Source organism: Hoplias malabaricus, chromosome 2, assembly GCF_029633855.1.
Source record: "Hoplias malabaricus isolate fHopMal1 chromosome 2, fHopMal1.hap1, whole genome shotgun sequence".
Lineage (NCBI taxonomy): Eukaryota > Metazoa > Chordata > Actinopteri > Characiformes > Erythrinidae > Hoplias > Hoplias malabaricus.
The window spans coordinates 80,218,754-80,237,753 of NC_089801.1; the positions used below are offsets into that span (position 1 = coordinate 80,218,754).

General features: G+C 40.5%; 1 pseudogene; it reads left to right on the top strand.

Annotated features, from left to right (window-relative positions):
- Positions 1-1,201: 1,201 nt before the first annotated feature.
- Positions 1,202-18,328, top strand: LOC136678395 (NLR family CARD domain-containing protein 3-like; annotated as a pseudogene).
- Positions 18,329-19,000: the final 672 nt, after the last annotated feature.

A 19,000-nucleotide genomic window follows, 5' to 3' on the forward strand; every position in this document is an offset into this window, starting at 1 on the left:
CCATAAACAATGAAATCAAGTAGGCCCCAGACCCACCACGACCCTGAGATGGATAGGTGCTTAGAGATAATTAATGAATGATATTCATCTTATATTCTAAAATGTGCATAAACTAATGCACTCATTTCCAAATGACAGGGAAATCCTGCATGTTCCCTACAGATATCCGTTATAAATCAGGGCACTATCCGTTAAATATTCCTAAAAATCAAAATGTGGCACAAAATTGCACATAAAATTCTGAGCTAAGACTTTTGTTTTATTCATAAAAAGACTGAAATTGTAGGTGGGTGCTTCTATTATACCTTTTTATATTCACCTGCTTATAATGGAAAGTTCCAAAGTAGCAAATCTTAAACAGTCTGTAAACTCTGGGCCCTCACATTCAGACTGTACAAGAGTTTCTTTCCCCAAGCTGTCAGACTCCTGTGGTATGAAAGAGTGTGTATGAGTGTGATATGAAAAAATGTACACATCAGGGACTGTACTTAACACACACACACACACACACACACACACACACACACAGTCTCACCTTTTCAAACTGTCTACTTGCTTCTAAACTTAAGAGGACAGTGTTTATATTTATGGAAGTAAACTGGTGCTAAATACACTATTTACACAGAATGGACAATAACTGCACCTTACTGCTCCCAGTACTTGGGCTTATTGCACTGTCCCCTCCCTTTATTTATTGTTTATTTTTATTGTATCGTAAATTTTCTTGCGTATTTATTGTATTGTCACATTTATTGTAAATCGTCTTGCTGTTTGTACATTGTTGCAGACATCGCATTTTAAATTTTTTTATATTTACAAAACACAATCAAGTTGTTCAGTGAAAACATTTGAATTTTTTCTTTGTACATTTTGTCAGTAAAGAAAGGGTTTATGAGAATTAGCAAAAATAAATTAATAAATAAATAAAATGGACAGAGAAAATCACTGCATTTTAAAAACTTTTTCACTGCATTTTAAAAATTGTCCCAAAAGTTTGGAAAAAGGGGTAAAAATAAAACCATAGTGATGTCATTAATCAGCCACATGGCCCAGCACTATCTCTAGTTATTAGCCTGAATAAATGGCAAGAAATAATGTTTAAAGGATTTATTTTTCTTTTTCTTGATTTCACATGAATTTTCACATGAAACACACTTCTAGAATACATTACTTTTCTTATGTATTCTCTTCACATATCAGAATGCAGAAATTCAGGACAGAACCTCCAGAGCCCAGCTGTGTGTCTCTGAAGAGCAACATCTCTATGGAACACTCTCTTAATTTCAGTAATGAAAGAATCGGTACAGACCAGAGGTGAGACATTGACACAGCATCATGCAACATGGAGGTTATTTACAGGAGGAAGTTCCTCAGGAAGCGTCCTTTTGCTTTAACATCTTTACAGCACTCCACATTTAACAGTGATCTAATATATGTCCAGGAGGTTGTAGACTCCTTCCTCTGAAATAAATGGAATTAACAGGGAGTAGTTGACTTTGCTTTTGACTTTGGAACAACACTGCCATGTGACTTTGACTTCTCTCAGGAACAAACCCATTAGTAATGTGAGGTACTGATGATGAATGATCAGTTCTGGATCACAGACACCACTCTGACTCACTCCTGAGGTGTTGAATGGTGCTCCATCAGTCCAGAGAATGCAGTTCTGTTCATGTCTCACTGTGTGAACACATTCACTCTTGTGACTAGTGCTTTTGGATTTTACACAAACTGTGTTTATTTGGAAGTATCTGTCAGTAAAGTGTGCACCTTAAAGTATCTGTGTATTTGTTCATTAGCTGATGATGTTTCTAAGGCTTACATTCAATTCTTTTGTGTGTCTCCAGATCACATTTTACTATGCATTACACAATATAGTGGGGTCTAGTAGAATTACTTTTTTAAATCTTTAAAGTGCACTATTTAGGGGGTAGGTCATGTTTCATGTTTCTTTACTTTTTCGGTTCAACATAAACAATATCTGTCCAGTTACTGACCAATCACAGTCATTGCGGTCTGCATGTGACTGTTTCTGGAGAGGTGCACATCATGCTATGGAATTAAATCAACTGAATGCTTCCAAGAACGTTCCTGAATAAATATGTTTTAAATGTGACAGAGTAAATGCTAAATATTTTACAATTTAGAGACTATATCATCTTCTGAAAGGCTCTTCCTTTCATTAACTTAAACATTTATTTAATTACAGACAGCATGATCCCAAGATAATTAGCTAAACTGATCTGAGTGGAGACAACTAACATTGACAGGAAAAGGAATGACTGCATGTATTGAATATAAATGAGATACTGTTTATGTCTGTGATACTGATGCATTACTGTGTTCTCTAGGAGGGATGTGCTGCTCCAGGATGGTTCCAGGTGTGGAGTGTGTGAGCAGATTCAGACAGATCCAGTCTCTATCACCTGTGGACACTCTTTTTGTAGACAGTGCATCAGGGGCCTTAGGGACCAATCTATTCACTCAGGAGACTTGACCTGTCCCTGCTGCAGAAAGAGGTTTAAAACAGGCTCTGTTCAGTTTCCACACACAGAGGAGTCCATGGAGCTGGATGAATACAAACCAGTGGATGACGTCCTGCTCAGTGTCTCAGAGAGAAACAAAATCAGCAGGAAGAACAAGTACGAGAGCTTATTTGAGGGATTCAAAACACAAGAGAATAAAATCCTCCTGAACAGGGTTTACACTCAGCTCTACATCATCGAGGGAGAGAGGGAAGGAGTGAATGAGGAACATGAAGTTTTACAGATTGAAAACAAACCCTGGAAACAAAACCTGCCAGATACACCAATAAACTGTTTAGACATATTTAACCCTGTACAGTGTACGATGGGAGAAATGGAAGAAGACAACACCAGAGCTGTGATGGATGAAGATGTGAGATGTGAAGGAGAAGATAAAGATCCACAAGTGGAAAAACTGAAAAGCGTTCTGACTAAAGGCATTGCTGGCATTGGAAAAACTGTCTCTGTGCAGAAGTTCATTCTGGACTGGGCTGAAGGAAAAGCCAATCAGGATATAGAGTTCATGTTTGTGCTTCCATTCCGAGAGCTGAACCTGATTAAAGACAAACAGTACAGTCTTCATGGGCTTCTGTGTGCCCTCCATCCTGAGCTCCGAGATCTGGATACAAAGGAATATGACGTGTGTAAAACTGTGTTCATATTTGACGGCCTCGATGAAAGCAGAATTCCACTGAAGTTCTCAGAGTGTGAGAAAGTGTCAGACGTGACCAAGGTGTCTTCAGTGGAAGTGTTAATGACAAACCTCATCAAAGGAGACCTGCTTCCCTCTGCTCACATCTGGATAACCTCCAGACCAGCAGCAGCCAATCAGATCCCCTCTCAGTACATCAGCCGTGTGACAGAAATTCAGGGATTCAATGATCCACAGAAGGAGGAGTACTTCAGGAAGAGGATTAGTGACCAACACCAAGCCGACAGTGTCATCTCTCACATTAAGACCACAAGGAGTCTCCACATCATGTGCCACATTCCAGTCTTCTGCTGGATCTCAGCAACTGTGCTTCAGCGAATCATGAAACAAGGGACCACAGAAATCCCTAAAACTCTGACTGCAATGTACTCACACTTCCTGTGCACCCAGACAATCATGAGGAAGGAGAAGTATGAGGAGGAAGATGAGAGAGGAACTCTACAGGAACTCCTGAGATCCAACAGGAAGATGTTTCTGAAACTGTCTGAACTGGCTTTCAAACAGCTGATGAAGGGCAATGTGATGTTCTATGAAGACGACCTGAGAGAGTGTGGGATTGATGTCACTGAGGCCTCAGTGTACTCTGGGATTTGCACTGAGATCTTTAGGGAGGAGTCTGTGCTTTACCAGAGGAAGGTTTACTGCTTTGTGCATCTGAGCTTTCAGGAGTTCCTGGCTGCTTTCTATGTGTTTCACTGCTGTGTGAACAACAACACGGAGGAACTGCAGCTTCTGAAGCCAAAAAACATGAAGTGGTCTGACAGTGTTTCACTGGACGAGCTGCTGAAGGGAGCTGTGCGTACAGCTTTAAAGAGTAAGACTGGACACCTGGATCTGTTTCTCCGTTTTCTGTTGGGCATCTCACTGGAGTCCAATCAACAACTCCTGCAGGACCTACTGACACACACAGTGAGCAGCTCTGAGAGCATCAAGGAAACAGTTCAGTACATCAATGACATTATAGAAACAGAGGATCTTCCTTCTGACAGATCTATCAACCTGTTCCTCTGTCTCACTGAAATGAATAACTCCTCTTTATCCAGTAAAATCCAGGAGTATCTCAAATCAGAGAAAGGCTCAGATAAGAGACTGTCTGCTGTGAAAGTGTTTAGCATTAGCCTACATGCTCGTGAACTCAGACGAGGTCCTGGATGAACTGGACTTGAGGAAGTACAACACCACTGAGCAGGGTTATTGGAGACTGATCCCAGCCGTGAGCAACTGCAGAAAGGCTGTGTGAGTGTTGTGTCTCAGTGAATTTATTTTAATATTTCAGTGCTGATGCTGAAGGAGACACATTTCCAGATTGGTTTTGGGGCAGGGTCTAAAATGTTAAACAACAAAGTTCTGCAGTAAATTCACCTCAGTGTGTACATTAGGGATGTTCAGTGTAGGTGTAATATGATAAATCTAAGAATCACAATTCCAAAATGAACATTTACTCTCTCTTTTTCTCTCTGAATTTCACATCTGTATTTACTTCACATTGCAGATTGCCTTGCTGTAAGCTGTTCAAGAATTCCTATGAAACTCTCTGCTCTGTTCTGAAATCACCAAACTCACCCCTGAAAGAGCTGGAGTTCAGTCACACTGAGCTGCAGGATTCAGGAGTGAAGCTGATCTCTGAGGCACTAAAGAGTTCAAACTGTAAACTGGAGACACTCAGGTGAGATTTCTTTGATTTCAATCCTGAATGGAAATAAGTTAAGACTGTTTTGATGGGTCTTTGATTTCAGTAGAAATGAGCTAAAGGGGAACATGTCCATATGTCTTAAAAGGCATTGACAACTCAGTGTGTATCTATATTTCTATTATTTTGTTTGTTTAGTGTGTTCAGTGATTCTACGTACATTCAGAAAAGGAAAAATGAAAACAGATATGTTTTGGCTCATTTATTCATACAGGTGTAATGTTCCCAGTGCTTCATTTGCATTTCTCTAAATAGATTCTGTGGTGGAGCACACCACCATATTTTTTCTGTGAAAGGTATTGGATCTCAAAAATGATCTTTAGAGAAAAAAGTAGTTAATGCAGTAAAGTAGTCACAACTGTAGGGACAGGATAGTTTATCAGGGGGACCTTGGAATGAACCATTTTCACAAACTCCCTGCAGCACTCCAGCATTCCTTCTTGTTCCTCATTTAAAGTACAGCACAGGGAGACAGCTGTGGTCTGGGAAATAGACTTGCGACTGGAAGGTTTGGCCTGAAATAATTATATTATAAAACATATTATCCAAACATCTATTAATGCTATGTTACTGAAATAATCTGTCGCCCCTGGCTTGCTCACTTGAGGGTTTTACATTTTGTTTTTACATTTCATGTCAAATCTTGTCTTACTGGAATTCTGTGAAGCCGCTTTGTGACAACATCAGTTGTGAAAAGCGCTATATAAATAAATTTGATTTGATTTGATAATAATTTATTTTTCTTTCCATTAAAACTAATTGTAAGACACCTATCCTCTGTTTGGACATTATATCCTTAAATATATCGACAGGGGAAGCACACGAATGTCTGCCTTCACTGAAATATTAGTGATGCTTCTGTCACAAGTGCATTGCAGTGCAGTAGCGGTCCAGCAAAATTTGACTTGCATTTTTCCCATTCTCTCCACTGGTGAAAGGTGATGTAACGGAAATTCAGATTAAATTTTAGAGCAGATCAGAAGCCACTACCTTTGTTCAATAACTAGGAGAAAATAGAAGTTTTATAAATCATGCTTAACGTACCAGGAACTTAAAGTAACAGGGTGAAAGATGAAGGTGGGGTTTCAGGTGACTTTAAACGTTAATGTCTGCCCACTTTAGTATAAATTGATTTGTACACTTTAATTATCAATCCACAACTGAACACTGTGTGGTTATTTGAAGTTGTTATGCCACATTAACATCAGTCTGGAGCTGATTCTATCTGCACTTTCCTGAAGGTCACAAAAAAAAAACATTTTGTGAGAAATAAAAAAAAAATTTCTTCCATCACTCACTAAGTGTGACATTCGTAGCGCAGTGTAAATATTAAATCAAACCTGTAGATGAAATCAACATCTCTTTCTCAATTGTTTCAGAAATGTTCCTGTAACTATTCAGTGAGTAATGTCCTCTCTCTTTACAGACTAACTGTGTGTAAACTTGGGGAAAAGTCTTGTGAAGATCTGGGCTCAGTTTTACTGGTGAACTCCTCCCTGAAAGAACTGGACCTCAGTAACAATGACCTGCAGGATTCAGGAGTGGAGAAGCTCTCTGCTGCACTGAAGAGTTCACTCTGTAAACTGGAGACACTCAGGTCAGAATTCAGACCTGATATTTAATGCTCATTAACATGACTATTATTATATTTACAAAAATACATATTTTTTGAATATTTACATAAATCTGATTGGCTAGTCCTACATTGTCTCTCCAATCACTTCAGGACTTCTGTAAAGTGTATCCACTGCTGGAGAAACGAACAACAGACTGAACACCAGACTTTCCATGGTGTTTCCATGGTGATATTATCAGTCATACATCCTACAAAACAAAACAGAGGTTTATTATTATTGTCATAGGCAGCCAGTGTCACTTTGGTCGTTTATAGGGATGTCCTAATCCGAGCTCAAAGATTGGGTCCGATCACAGCATTATTTTACTGACCTGTATCGGCTTTATTGGGCTCGATCTTAAGTCTGATCCCTTGTTTCCTCTAGGCAGCAAGCTCAGATTCCCTCCTCCGTCTGTAGCATGTGTTGCTACCAGATTTGGCCTGCTGCCTGATTTGGACTGCATATGCACAGAACATCATGCTTGTGTAGACTTTGCTGATAGCTCTAAATTGTATTAATTTCTTCTCTGAGGATAACTGTAAATAGACACAGCACTGTTTGGCTGAATGGTGCGTGTCCCTCAATGTTATTCCGTCATGTTTTGTTTAAACAGAAGACTACCACAACAATATCTTCAGCAGTAAATAAACACATTTTGCAGGGGCTCCAGTTGTTTAAAACTGTAAAGGACTGTGAAGAATGACTAACTCAGTGTTTATATGTGTTTAAAGATAAAGCTCTCCTCTGCTTTGGAAAACACTCTCTGCTCCTGTAAGCTACATGCGTGAAGTTCTGTGCATGTGCAGTCCAGATCCAGCAGGTCACGCGAATTGGGTAGCCACAACATGCTTTGTAAATGTGGTGATCTAATTCTGCTGGACACCCAAATTGAACCAAGGCCCACCCAGTCAGCCAGAGTTAATCCCTGCATTTGAGTGCACGTTCACGAACTCACACCTTTCTGACTGTTCTGCACAAACACACATTCCCATGAGTCAGATTCAGAGCAAAAGAGGATGTGATTAGAGTCATCAGTCATCTCATATTTGGACAATAAAAGCCGTGTTGTGTTTGGGTGCGATACGGGATACGTTTTATCCTGTATTTTTGAGATGAGACTGAGACTATGATTTGTTTGGCACACACTGCTCTCCCTGAGTCAGAGGAAGGGCAGATTCTGCATGGCTCCTAAACAGAGAATGAGCTTTTCGTTAGCTGTCACTTTTATTATGCCAATCAGCAGCCAGAATTAGCCGTTCATCATTTAGTGCTGCAGCCAGTGGAGTCACATTCCCACCTACAGGGTTTTGTTTTGCTGCTGCGCTGAGAGAAACAGGTCAGTGCTGTAAAAAGATATAACTTATTTTAGCACTGTGTCCTGAAGAAACTACATTTCACTTCTCCCTCAACACACCTGTGATGACAATAAAACTGCCAGACTTTTAGAATCTGTCACAGTCGAGGGAGGATGAGGACATGCACGCAAGGAATATTTATTTAAACAAAACCAAGGCAAACACAACAAACAGAAATCAAACAGGAGCAGGGAGGCAAGAAAAACTAGAACTCAGTGGAACAAAACTAGAACAGGAACATAACTGTGAACTGTTGGTAATGTGTGAGACAGCAGACAAAGATACACATCAACACACACAAGAACCGACAAGGGAACACTGAAACAAAGGGACTATAAGGGACTATATATACACAGAGCACTGACAAGGAACACCTGGGGACAATAACGAGAGGGCAGGACTACAAAGGAGACTCTGACGAGGGCGGAGCTAAGGCGGGACTAGGGCAAAGACAGGAAGAATAAACAAAGCCATGTGCTAAATGAGCACATGGCTAGGAAAACAAACAGGACCTGACAGAATCAAAGTAATTCTTTATACAGGTGTGTGAGACAAACATAGGAGTTCTAAATAATCAGATCTGTATAATTAATATTAAATATGGTAATGAAATGAGGACGAGGCTCTTTCAGAACTCTTAAACCGAGGAGATGCTTTTACTTCAGACCTCATTTTAATTAAATGAAAATATAAAGTAGTCATACAGCGGGTCTTCTGCTCAAATTTTTATTCAAATACTGTATTGCTTTATGACTATTCTATATTTTCATTAAATGAAAAAGACTAGGAGAAAAGAGGAGGTTTGATAAATGGAGCTAAATGTAACAAAGAAAATAAAGTCACAGGGTGAAAGAGGTCCACTGTGATTTCAGAATAACTGTAAATGTTGATGTCTGCCCTTACACATCATCAGCTGATTTTTCTCAGGGGATTGTTTTACTGAAATCAAACACCACACACAACTCAGAACTGACACTTTCAGAACTCACACAGGTTCAGTAAAGATTAGTGAGTCGTTCAGGTTCTGTACCACATTCACACACCGTCACAAACGTAGCTGATTCTGACCTCACTTTTCTGAATGACGTTAGAGAAATGAGGCAGTTTCTGAGAAAAGAAAACACAGTGACGTTTCTCCTTCTGTCACTGAGCGTGATGTTCCTAGCCAGGTCAATATATGAAGGAGAACCTGTTCATGAAATGTTCCTGTGACTATTCAGTGAGTAATGTCCTCTCTCTTTACAGACTAACTGTGTGTAAACTTGGGGAAAAGTCTTGTGAAGATCTGGGCTCAGTTTTACTGGTGAACTCCTCCCTGAAAGAACTGGACCTCAGTAACAATGACCTGCAGGATTCAGGAGTGGAGAAGCTCTCTGCTGCACTGAAGAGTTCACTCTGTAAACTGGAGACACTCAGGTCAGAGTTCTGGGATTTTATTCTTCATTTTCTACTCTTCACAAACATGACTTTATACATTAAAATTTATTTTTTTTCTAAGCTCTTGTATTAAATATAAAGAAAAAGACTGTGTTACTAGATTATAATAAACACCACTGGGATTATTAACACAACTAGGGGTGGGGGATATGGTCCTAATTTGGCAATAACAATATTCTTGGTGATATGAATAAAACACTGAAAATACTTAAATAAATGTTATATTAATATGAATTGTATTAAATAATATATATTTAATGGAGCTGGGCGATATGGACCAAAAATAATATCTCTGTATTTTTTAGCTGAGTGGCGATATACGATATATATCTCGATATTGTTCTTCTCATGAGATAATAACAAACAGGCACTTCTGAGTCAAAGCTACAGGTCCCAAATGTCACACAGGAACTTTTATTAACATTCAGCTGTAGATGTCCATGAGACATTGCTCAAAAATAAACTATTGGCACATATTAAATAATAATGCCCCTTAAATAAAATACTGTTATTTTCCTGCGTAACAAAAGACTCATAGCTGTGCTGTTAAACTGTAAACAGAAAACATACAGAGCAGCAATAGCAGAAAGTTCATTTGTTCTTTAAAAGTGAGTTTCCTGTGAAGCAGATTTCACCAAAGTGCTTCCTCCTGTGTGTGCTCCTGTACGTCTAGTACTTTGTGCAAATAACAAATCATGTAAACAGACTGAATGAAATAAAAATAAATCCATCCCTCAGTCATCAGTAGGTGCTGGGCGAAATGGACAGAAAATCATATCTCGATATATTTTAGTTGAATAGTGATATACGATAAATGTTGTGAAAAATAATGTGAACAAATGTTTTATGAACATTTTATAAACAGAACATTCAGTTTTGTGTGTTAGCTCTACCTCGTCTCTCAATATTCAAATGAAAATCAAATGTCCATGTGTGTTTAAGACAAAGGTTTTCATTAACTCTTCCCCATAATTGTACATTGAAAGGCAGCGCTTCTCGTGCAACTGCGACTGGACAATTGTTATCGTGGGTCAGGAGTTTTAAACAGCCTTTTGGAGCCCTTTTTCTCTACTGTTGAGACGGGGAACATACCCTTTTGCTCTGTAGTAAAGCTTTAGTAACACCACGCCACTTCGTACTTTACCTACACTGAAGTTCTCACGGACTACTAACTATTACTACCAGTAGATTGACCAAAGGAGGATAGGTCACCCCTTGTGAGCCTTGGTTCCTCCCAAGGTTTCTTCCTCAGCTGAGGGAGTTTTTCCTTGCCACTGTCGCCCCTGGCTTGCTCACTTGAGGGTTTTTACATTTTTTTTTACATTTCATGTCAAATCTTTGTCTTACTGGAATTCTGTGAAGCTGCTTTGTGACAACATCAGTTGTAAAAAGCCCTATACAAATAAATTTGAAATTTGATTTGATTACTTTTCTTTTCGTAAGGCACAGCGTTAGCTAATGAAGCTTGCAGTGCTGTCTGAACTGGTTTAGGGAACTGTACTGGGACGTGAATACTTCAGAACAGTGGCAGCAGCACCTCGAAGTTTAACAGCTTCATACAGAAGTGTGTGCTGCTGTTGTAAGTGGTAAAATAGGCTGGGAGTACTCCCACATTTTGATACTACCTCCTTTCAGCATTCCCTACAGATAGCCGTTTCTGCTCCTCATCTGACCAGTAAAATCCGAACCATTTACATATAACTGAGCCACTGTTCTTCTATTTCATGCCCTGTGTTACTCTGCTCCATTTTGTGTGTGTGTGTGTGTGTGTGTGTGTGTGCGTATTTGAAGCGCTGATGGCTTTACCATCAATTTCCAAAGCACAAATAGCTTCACCCCAGTGAATCACCTCAGGGGAAAACCCTTTTCTCCATAACAATGAGGAATAGCCTCAGAGACGGCTATAGAATATACTCCCCCTCTGCTCCCCTGTGTGTATGTGTGTGTGTGTGTGTGTGTGTGTGTGTGTGTGTGTGTGATCTTAAACACTTTTATTTATTAAAAACATTTATTTCACTACAAATGCAACAGTGACAACATTCAGAAGAAGCAACAAAAAATCTGTAAACATTTGCTTTTTGGAAACAACAGTAAATTTCCAACATTCTGATTTTGTATGAAATAAATAACGTAGCAGAAAGTGTAGTGTGTGAATATAAACAGCAAACGTAAAGAAGTATACAAAAAGTAGCATGAAAGCTTTATGGTAAATAATAAAACAATAAATTAAAAACACAGAGTAGTGTCTGTGCAGAGTCAGTGTAGTTTATCTGCTTTGGTTAGAGCTCATTGGCTGTTGAACTCTTCTAAAGGACTTTCCTCGTCCTCCACCAGGTGCTTCTGCTCGAGGAGGTGAAACAGATTAGTTGTGTTTCCTCCTTCTGTTGTTACAGGCTTTTTTCATTTCTTACATAACACCACGGTTTATTGTTCATTTTATATTTTGTAACAATCCACCTCCACACGACTGAAGTCACTCCACCTTTTTGGAGCAGATTCCTCCGCCTCAGAGCCACTTTCCACCGTACTTCACTGTGTCTAAGTGACTCATGTAAAGAACATACGCTGTATTCTGGGTAACTGCATGACGTCGTTACATAAACAAGTCACGATAAATTGATTTTTACTTGTTTAAAAATTGATGATATTATCACGAACAATACGATATGGAACAGCTCTAATCACAAATACTTTATATGTGTATCTCTCCTTCTAGTGTGTTGTGTGTAGTAAAATGTTGATGGCGAGGGAATGGGTAAGATTCTGTCACTGAGCGTGATGTTCCTAGCCAGATCAATATATGAAGGAGAACCTGTTCATGAAATGTTCCTGTAACTATTCAGTGAGTAATGTCCTCTCTCTTTACAGACTAACTGTGTGTAAACTTGGGGAAAAATCTTGTGAAGATCTGGGCTCAGTTTTACTGGTGAACTGCTCCCTGAAAGAACTGGACCTCAGTAACAATGACCTGCAGGATTCAGGAGTGGAGAAGCTCTCTGCTGCACTGAAGAGTTCACTCTGTAAACTGGAGACACTCAGGTCAGAGTTCTGGGATTTTATTCTTCATATCTATATTTCACCAACATGACTTTATGCATAAAAAATATAATAATTATTATTTTTAAGCTCTAGTATAAAATATTAAGGAAAAGACTGGATTACTAGATTATAATTTACATAATGTAATATATAATGTATGATGTGCAATTATTTGTGATTGTATAATGTACAATGAAATGTGTCCTCTGCATTTAACAAATCTGTGGATGTGAATACACACACACACACACACACTAGTGCACTAGGGGCTGTGAACGCATATCCAGAGCATTTGGGGTTCAGTGCCTTGCTCAAGGACACTTCAGCCGTGGATGTTCCTGCTGGACCTGGGGGTTTGAACCAGCAACCTTCTGGTACCATGCCCAGTCTCTAACCATTAGCCAAGGCTACACTCTATTGGGATTAAAACACAACACAAGTACTTTTTAATGTGTATCTGTGTCTGTGAAAGGAAACATATGGCGTCACATCAATGTCAAAAATAGAGGACGCAGTAACACCAGGTGGAACATTTAAATCTGTACCTTTTTAAAATTGTGTTAGTTAATAGCAAATGTGTAACCCCTTTAGAAAGAGAGAGGGAGAGTGGGGAATTGCACTCACACACAGATCATAATCTCAATCTCAAACTGTCTGTTTTTTTGTTCTCAAGTGGTTTTTACCCTCTTCATTTTAAATGTTTTGAAATGGGAGGTTTGTGACAGTTTGGGGGCGGGGTCAGGGCCGTTCTTCTCAGTGAATGCTATTGGCTGATGTCTCCTGGTTCTGTGACTGCCTCATACACTGTATATGTCCCTCCTACTGGGAGAAGACTTCTACAGAAAAACAAACATGGAGGATGTGTACCGTGGTTATTTGTTTTTCGTTTTGAAACGGGGAAAATGTAAAATAGGAGACTACTCAGTATCCAAAATTATTTTGGTTGTCCCTCAGCGTCTCTGTGCAGTGAAAGCGGGTGGAATATGAAGTAAATGTAGCTAGTGAACAGGAGTTGACTCATGAACGAATCTATCCTTTGAGCATCTGGAAATAGGGATTGACTTTTGGCACATGATTCAGAGAATCAACCTCACTGTCGACTCAGTCTCAGTTTTCTAACGCCTTCCTGCAGTGAAAATCATTTCCACATGTTTATCACATATTACTATGATCTGAACCCACTGTAGACAGTGGAATATGACCTTATCTCGACTCTGTTTATCCATGGTGCTGTCCTGGGGAAAACAGCAGCTCTGCTTCTCTCAGTAGGAGGGACATATACAGTATATGAAGCAGTCACAGAACTAGGAGACATCAGCCAATAGCATTCACTGAGGAAAAACTGCCCTGACTCTGCCCCCAAACTGTCACAAACCTCCCATTTCAAAACCTTAAAAGAATAAAATTAGGATCATAACTTAAACAGGGAGGTCATAGTATAGAAACCTTTACTGGATTAATATCTGTATATTTACTTCTAGTAATAACCCCTCTGTGGGACACTGTTGTGATAATGATGTGCTGTGTTGTGATTTGATTTCATTTCTATTGAATGAGGTTTTGAACAGACTCTAAAATGTCTTAGATTTATGAAAACAAATATTCAGGTCTTTTTAATAATTATGTTAAGGTTTTTAAACTTTTTTTATAACACTTACCTTTTGATTTTAACCTGTTTGATATTGAAGTGTTTTTGTAAATTAAACAGAATTTGGTGCTTTTTTGCAGCAGCTTGTTTTGCTATGAGTAAATACCACATCTCTCAATTTACCCCTCTCTCTCTCTCTCTCTGTGTAGATTGTCTTTTTGTTTAGTCACTGAGGAAGGCTGTGCTTTTCTGGCTTCAGCTCTGAGCTCAAACCCCTCACACCTGAAAGAACTGGATCTGAGCTACAATCACCCAGGAGACACAGGAGTGAAGCTGCTCTCTGTTAAACTGGAGGATCCACACTGCAGACTGGACACACTCAGGTACTGACAGCTTTCTGTATTTGTGTGTGTTCAGTTACTGATTTCATCTGCTGTTACTGTATTTCTATAAAGGTCTACAGCTCATTGTTCCTTCTTCATGTAGCCTCTGCTCTGCTCTAGTAGTATTTAATGGTTAGAGTATCACCCTTCACAGCTCTGTCTCCACTGTTCAGTGTACCTGTTGTCAGGCTGAAGGCTTGTGCGACACTGAAGTAAAACTAAGCCCCATATAAGTCTCTGTATGTGGATTGTAGACTGTCTCTAGAACAGTCTTCTGAAATGTACATTCAGTGTTTAGGGAAGTACAGGAGTACTCTGGAACAACAGTTCTATGACCTCAATGCTGAAACACTTCAGGCTAAAAGATCCTACACTACTGCTGCATCCTGAAACTGAGTCGACTAGTCCATCATTATCTCTGTAGTCCTATCATTTTGGGGCGTCTAAATGGGTCAGGATCAATGGTCAACAGATTGAAGAGCAGACTTTAATACCCAGAGTGGTGTTATCAGTCATACAGTATACAAACCAGAGCAGAGCTTAATTTATTATAGTGATATACAGACATTGACTCTTTGGTTATTAATATTTCAATGTCGTCTACAGAGAGTCTGGGGAGTGTAATGTAAAAGTTTAGTTGAATCTGTGTTCTTTCTAAAGTTATTCTGTTATTTGGGGCGTTTCAGTTTAGATTCTCTAAGAGTTATTGTGTTTATCTGTGAAGCTGCAGACCATCAGTTCTGTTCAACTGTGTGTTTTGTTTTTCCTGAATGATCCTGATCAGAGATCACACTAACACTTGGTGAAGTAGAATGGTATAAAATGGACAGTAGAACTCACTGCTGTGTTTAACAGTGAAAGTAAGAGCATTTCTCACAGGACTGGGACTAAACAGCTGTGTGGTCTTTAGAAAACCACTGCTCAGTGTTAGAGATTAATCAGAAAACAAGGCTTCAGTTCACTGTGGAGTATAAAGCCTGGACTCTGGAGCAGTTGAGAAAGGTCATGTGATCAGATGAGTCCAGACTGACCGTATTCCAGAGCGATGAGGGTGACAGGGTCAGAAGGGAAGTGATGCCCCCTTCATGCACAGTGTCCCCTGTACAAGCCTCTGGAGGCAGTGTTATGATCTGGGGGTCTTCAGTGGGTCAGGTCTAGACTCAGCAGTGTTATGATCTGGGGGTCTTCAGTGGGTGAGGTCTAGACTCAGCAGTGTTATGATCTGGGGGTCTTCAGTGGGTCAGGTCTAGACTCAGCAGTGTTATGATCTGGGGGTCTTCAGTGGGTCAGGGCTAGACTCAGCAGTGTTATGATCTGGGGGTCTTCAGTGGGTCAGGGCTAGACTCAGCAGTGTTATTATCTGGGTTCTTCAGTGGGTCAGGTCTAGACTCAGCAGTGTTATGATCTGGAGGTCTTCAGTGGGTCAGGTCTAGACTCAGCAGTGTTATGATCTGGGGGTGTTCAGTGGGTGAGGTCTAGACTCAGCAGTGTTATGATCTGGGAGTCTTCAGTGGGTCAGGTCTAGACTCAGCAGTGTTATGATCTGGGGGTCTTCAGTGGGTCAGGGCTAGACTCAGCAGTGTTATGATCTGGGGGTCTTCAGTGGGTCAGGGCTAGACTCAGCAGTGTTATTATCTGGGTTCTTCAGTGGGTCAGGTCTAGACTCAGCAGTGTTATGATCCGGGGGTCCTCAGTGGGTCAGGTCTAGACTCAGCAGTGTTATGATCTGGGGGTCTTCAGTGGGTGAGGTCTAGACTCAGCAGTGTTATGATCTGGAGGTCCTCAGTGGGTCAGGTCTAGACTCAGCAGTGTTATGATCCGGGGGTCCTCAGTGGGTCAGGTCTAGACTCAGCAGTGTTATGATCCGGGGGTCCTCAGTGGGTCAGGTCTAGACTCAGCAGTGGTGTGTGGCAGTAAAATGAAGTCCACTGAGGACCTGAATGGACTGAATGACCAGGTCGTCCCAGCAGTGGATTGTTCCAGGACGACACCAAGATTCATCAGGCTCAGATTGTGAAAGAGTGAGGAACTATATTCTCACATGAACTGACCACCCCAGAGTCCTGACCTGAACCCACTGAGAGGCTTTGGGACGTGCTGGAGAAGACTTTACGGAGTGGTCCGACTCTCCCATCGTCAATACAAGATCTCCACCAAAAATGAAGGCAGCTCTGGAGGAAATAAATGCTGTGGTGTTGTAGAAGGTTGTAGAAACAGAGCCGTGGTGAATGTGGAGCGTAATCAAAGCTAAAGGTGGTCCAGTGAAATATTAGTGTGTGAGTTGTTTTGGTCGGGCAGTGTAGGGGTCTGTGATGAAATGGTCAGTGAGAGCAGGTACAAGGCAGAAGAACCTAATAAATGAGCAGCTGAATGTAGGATCTAGACAGGGTTTAATGGAGCAGTTGTAGAAGAGCGACTCTGCTGCATTATTCTGTGTTGAAGGCTGAGAGGAACAGAGGGAAATGGAGAAAATGAAACACAGAGAAAGAGAAACAGAATATTTCTCTGTGATACAAAGACAGTGAGGATGAAACACCACAGATGATGATCTTTCTTCTGTTTCCAAAAATGACATCAATGAATGACGCTGTAATGAAGCTGAATGTGGGGCTCAGAGAGAACAGTGAGAACACACACCACTCACACACAACCATCAACTCACAACTGTGTGTGTGTGTTGTAGGTTGGAGCATGGAGGAGAGATCAGGATTAAACCAGGACTAAGAAAATGTAGGTTCTCTCTCTCTCCTGCTCTTTCTCTTTACATTCGTTGTGTCTCATTTTGTGTTGTTTGTGTGTTGTGTAGGTACCACTTCAGAATAAGACTTCACTTATAAAGGTTTATAAATGGTTTAAAGTCTGTTTATTAATAGTTATGTTGTAAACACATTAATAATCAGTTATAACACAGATATAAAGGGCACCAGTGACCTGTTGTTGCCAAATAGTGAACCCATATCTGTCTACAGTTAAAGCTCAGATCTTGCCGAATACTGACCTCACTGTGTCTCCTCCATCAGTCGACATTAACCCCATCAGCTCCAGCACATATTTGTTAATGAGTTTAACCCTTTAATGAATTACCCACCACCAGAGAGTCTTTTTCTACTTTAATGAAAATGTGGTGAACCTTAACATGTGAAATGACTAAACTCACATTCTCAGGTCTGCGCTTATTCTTTACCTCCACATTTTCACTAAGTTCTCTCACACTTTCAGTATTAGACACAAAAGAGTTCACAGTCACACTTCTTTTCTCTGTGTTACAAAGGATTATTAATCACTTTTAAAGTGTTCACAGTGTAATTAATAACCATGTAATAACGGGCTTTTAAAGCATTTATAAACCTTTGTTTATTCTAATTTTAATGTGGTACCATTTTATGTCTGATTGTGTGTCGTGTGTCTGATTGTGTGTGTGTATCTTGTTGTGTGCAGATGACTGTGAGCTCACACTGGACCCAAACACAGTGAACACACGCCTCTCTCTGTCTAAGAGGAACAGGAAGGTGGAGAGTGTGTGGGAGGAACAGTTGTATCCTGATCATCCAGAGAGATTCAGTTACTGGAGGCAGGTTCTGTGCAGAGAGAGTCTGACTGGACGCTGTTACTGGGAAACTGAGTGGAGTGGGAAGGAGGTTTATATTTCAGTGGCGTATAAATCAATCAGGAGAAAAGGAGGCAGTTATGACTGTTGGTTTGGAGCGAATGAAAAGTCCTGGAGTCTGATCTGCTCTAATAACAGTTACTCTGTCCGTCACAATAAGAACAGCACTGATCTCTCTCCTCCTCCCTCCAGCTCTAACAGAGTAGGAGTGTATGTGGACTGTCCGGCCGGCACTCTGTCCTTCTACAGTGTCTCCACTGACACACACACACTCACACACTTACACACACTCACCACCACATTCACTGAACCCCTCTGTGCTGGGTTTTATCTTTATTATTCAGACTCCTCAGTGAGTTTGTGTCAGATACAATAGTGCTGTGTGTGATCTATTTTTTGGATTGGTCTTTTCGGTCAAACGAGCTGCTGCTTTAAAATGTGAGGAGAATCACAAAAGACGATGAAACAGAAATGAAGCTCAGTTTGTAAAAGAAAGACAAAGACCCAATGTTCCCATGACTAACGCCACAGCTATTAAGAGCTTTATTTATATAAGCATGTACCAACTGATCATCCGTGACCGGAAAGGGCCGGTTTTTATCGTGATCGACCGGTCAGTGTCTCCACACAGATTTGTGCCGGTCGCATTTACCGTATTTTCCGCACTATAAGGCGCACCTAAAAAACTCAAATTATCTCAAAAGCCGACAGTGCGCCTTATAATCCGGTGCGCCTTATATATGGACCAATATTGAGCCAATGTAAAGACCCCAAAATGGCTCCTATTCAGAGACACGCATATGACGCAGAGTTTAAACCCAAGGCGATCAGTCACGCAGAAGAACACGGGAAAAGAGCAGCAGCAAGAGAATTTAACATTAACGAATCAATGGTGCGAAAGTGGAGGAAGCAACAAGATGACCTACGCCAAGTAAAGAAGACTAAACAGAGTTTCCGAGGGAATAAAGCGAGATGGCTACATTTGGAGGACAAACTCGAACAGTGGGTTGTTGAACAGAGAGCAGCAGGTATAAGTGTCAGTACAATC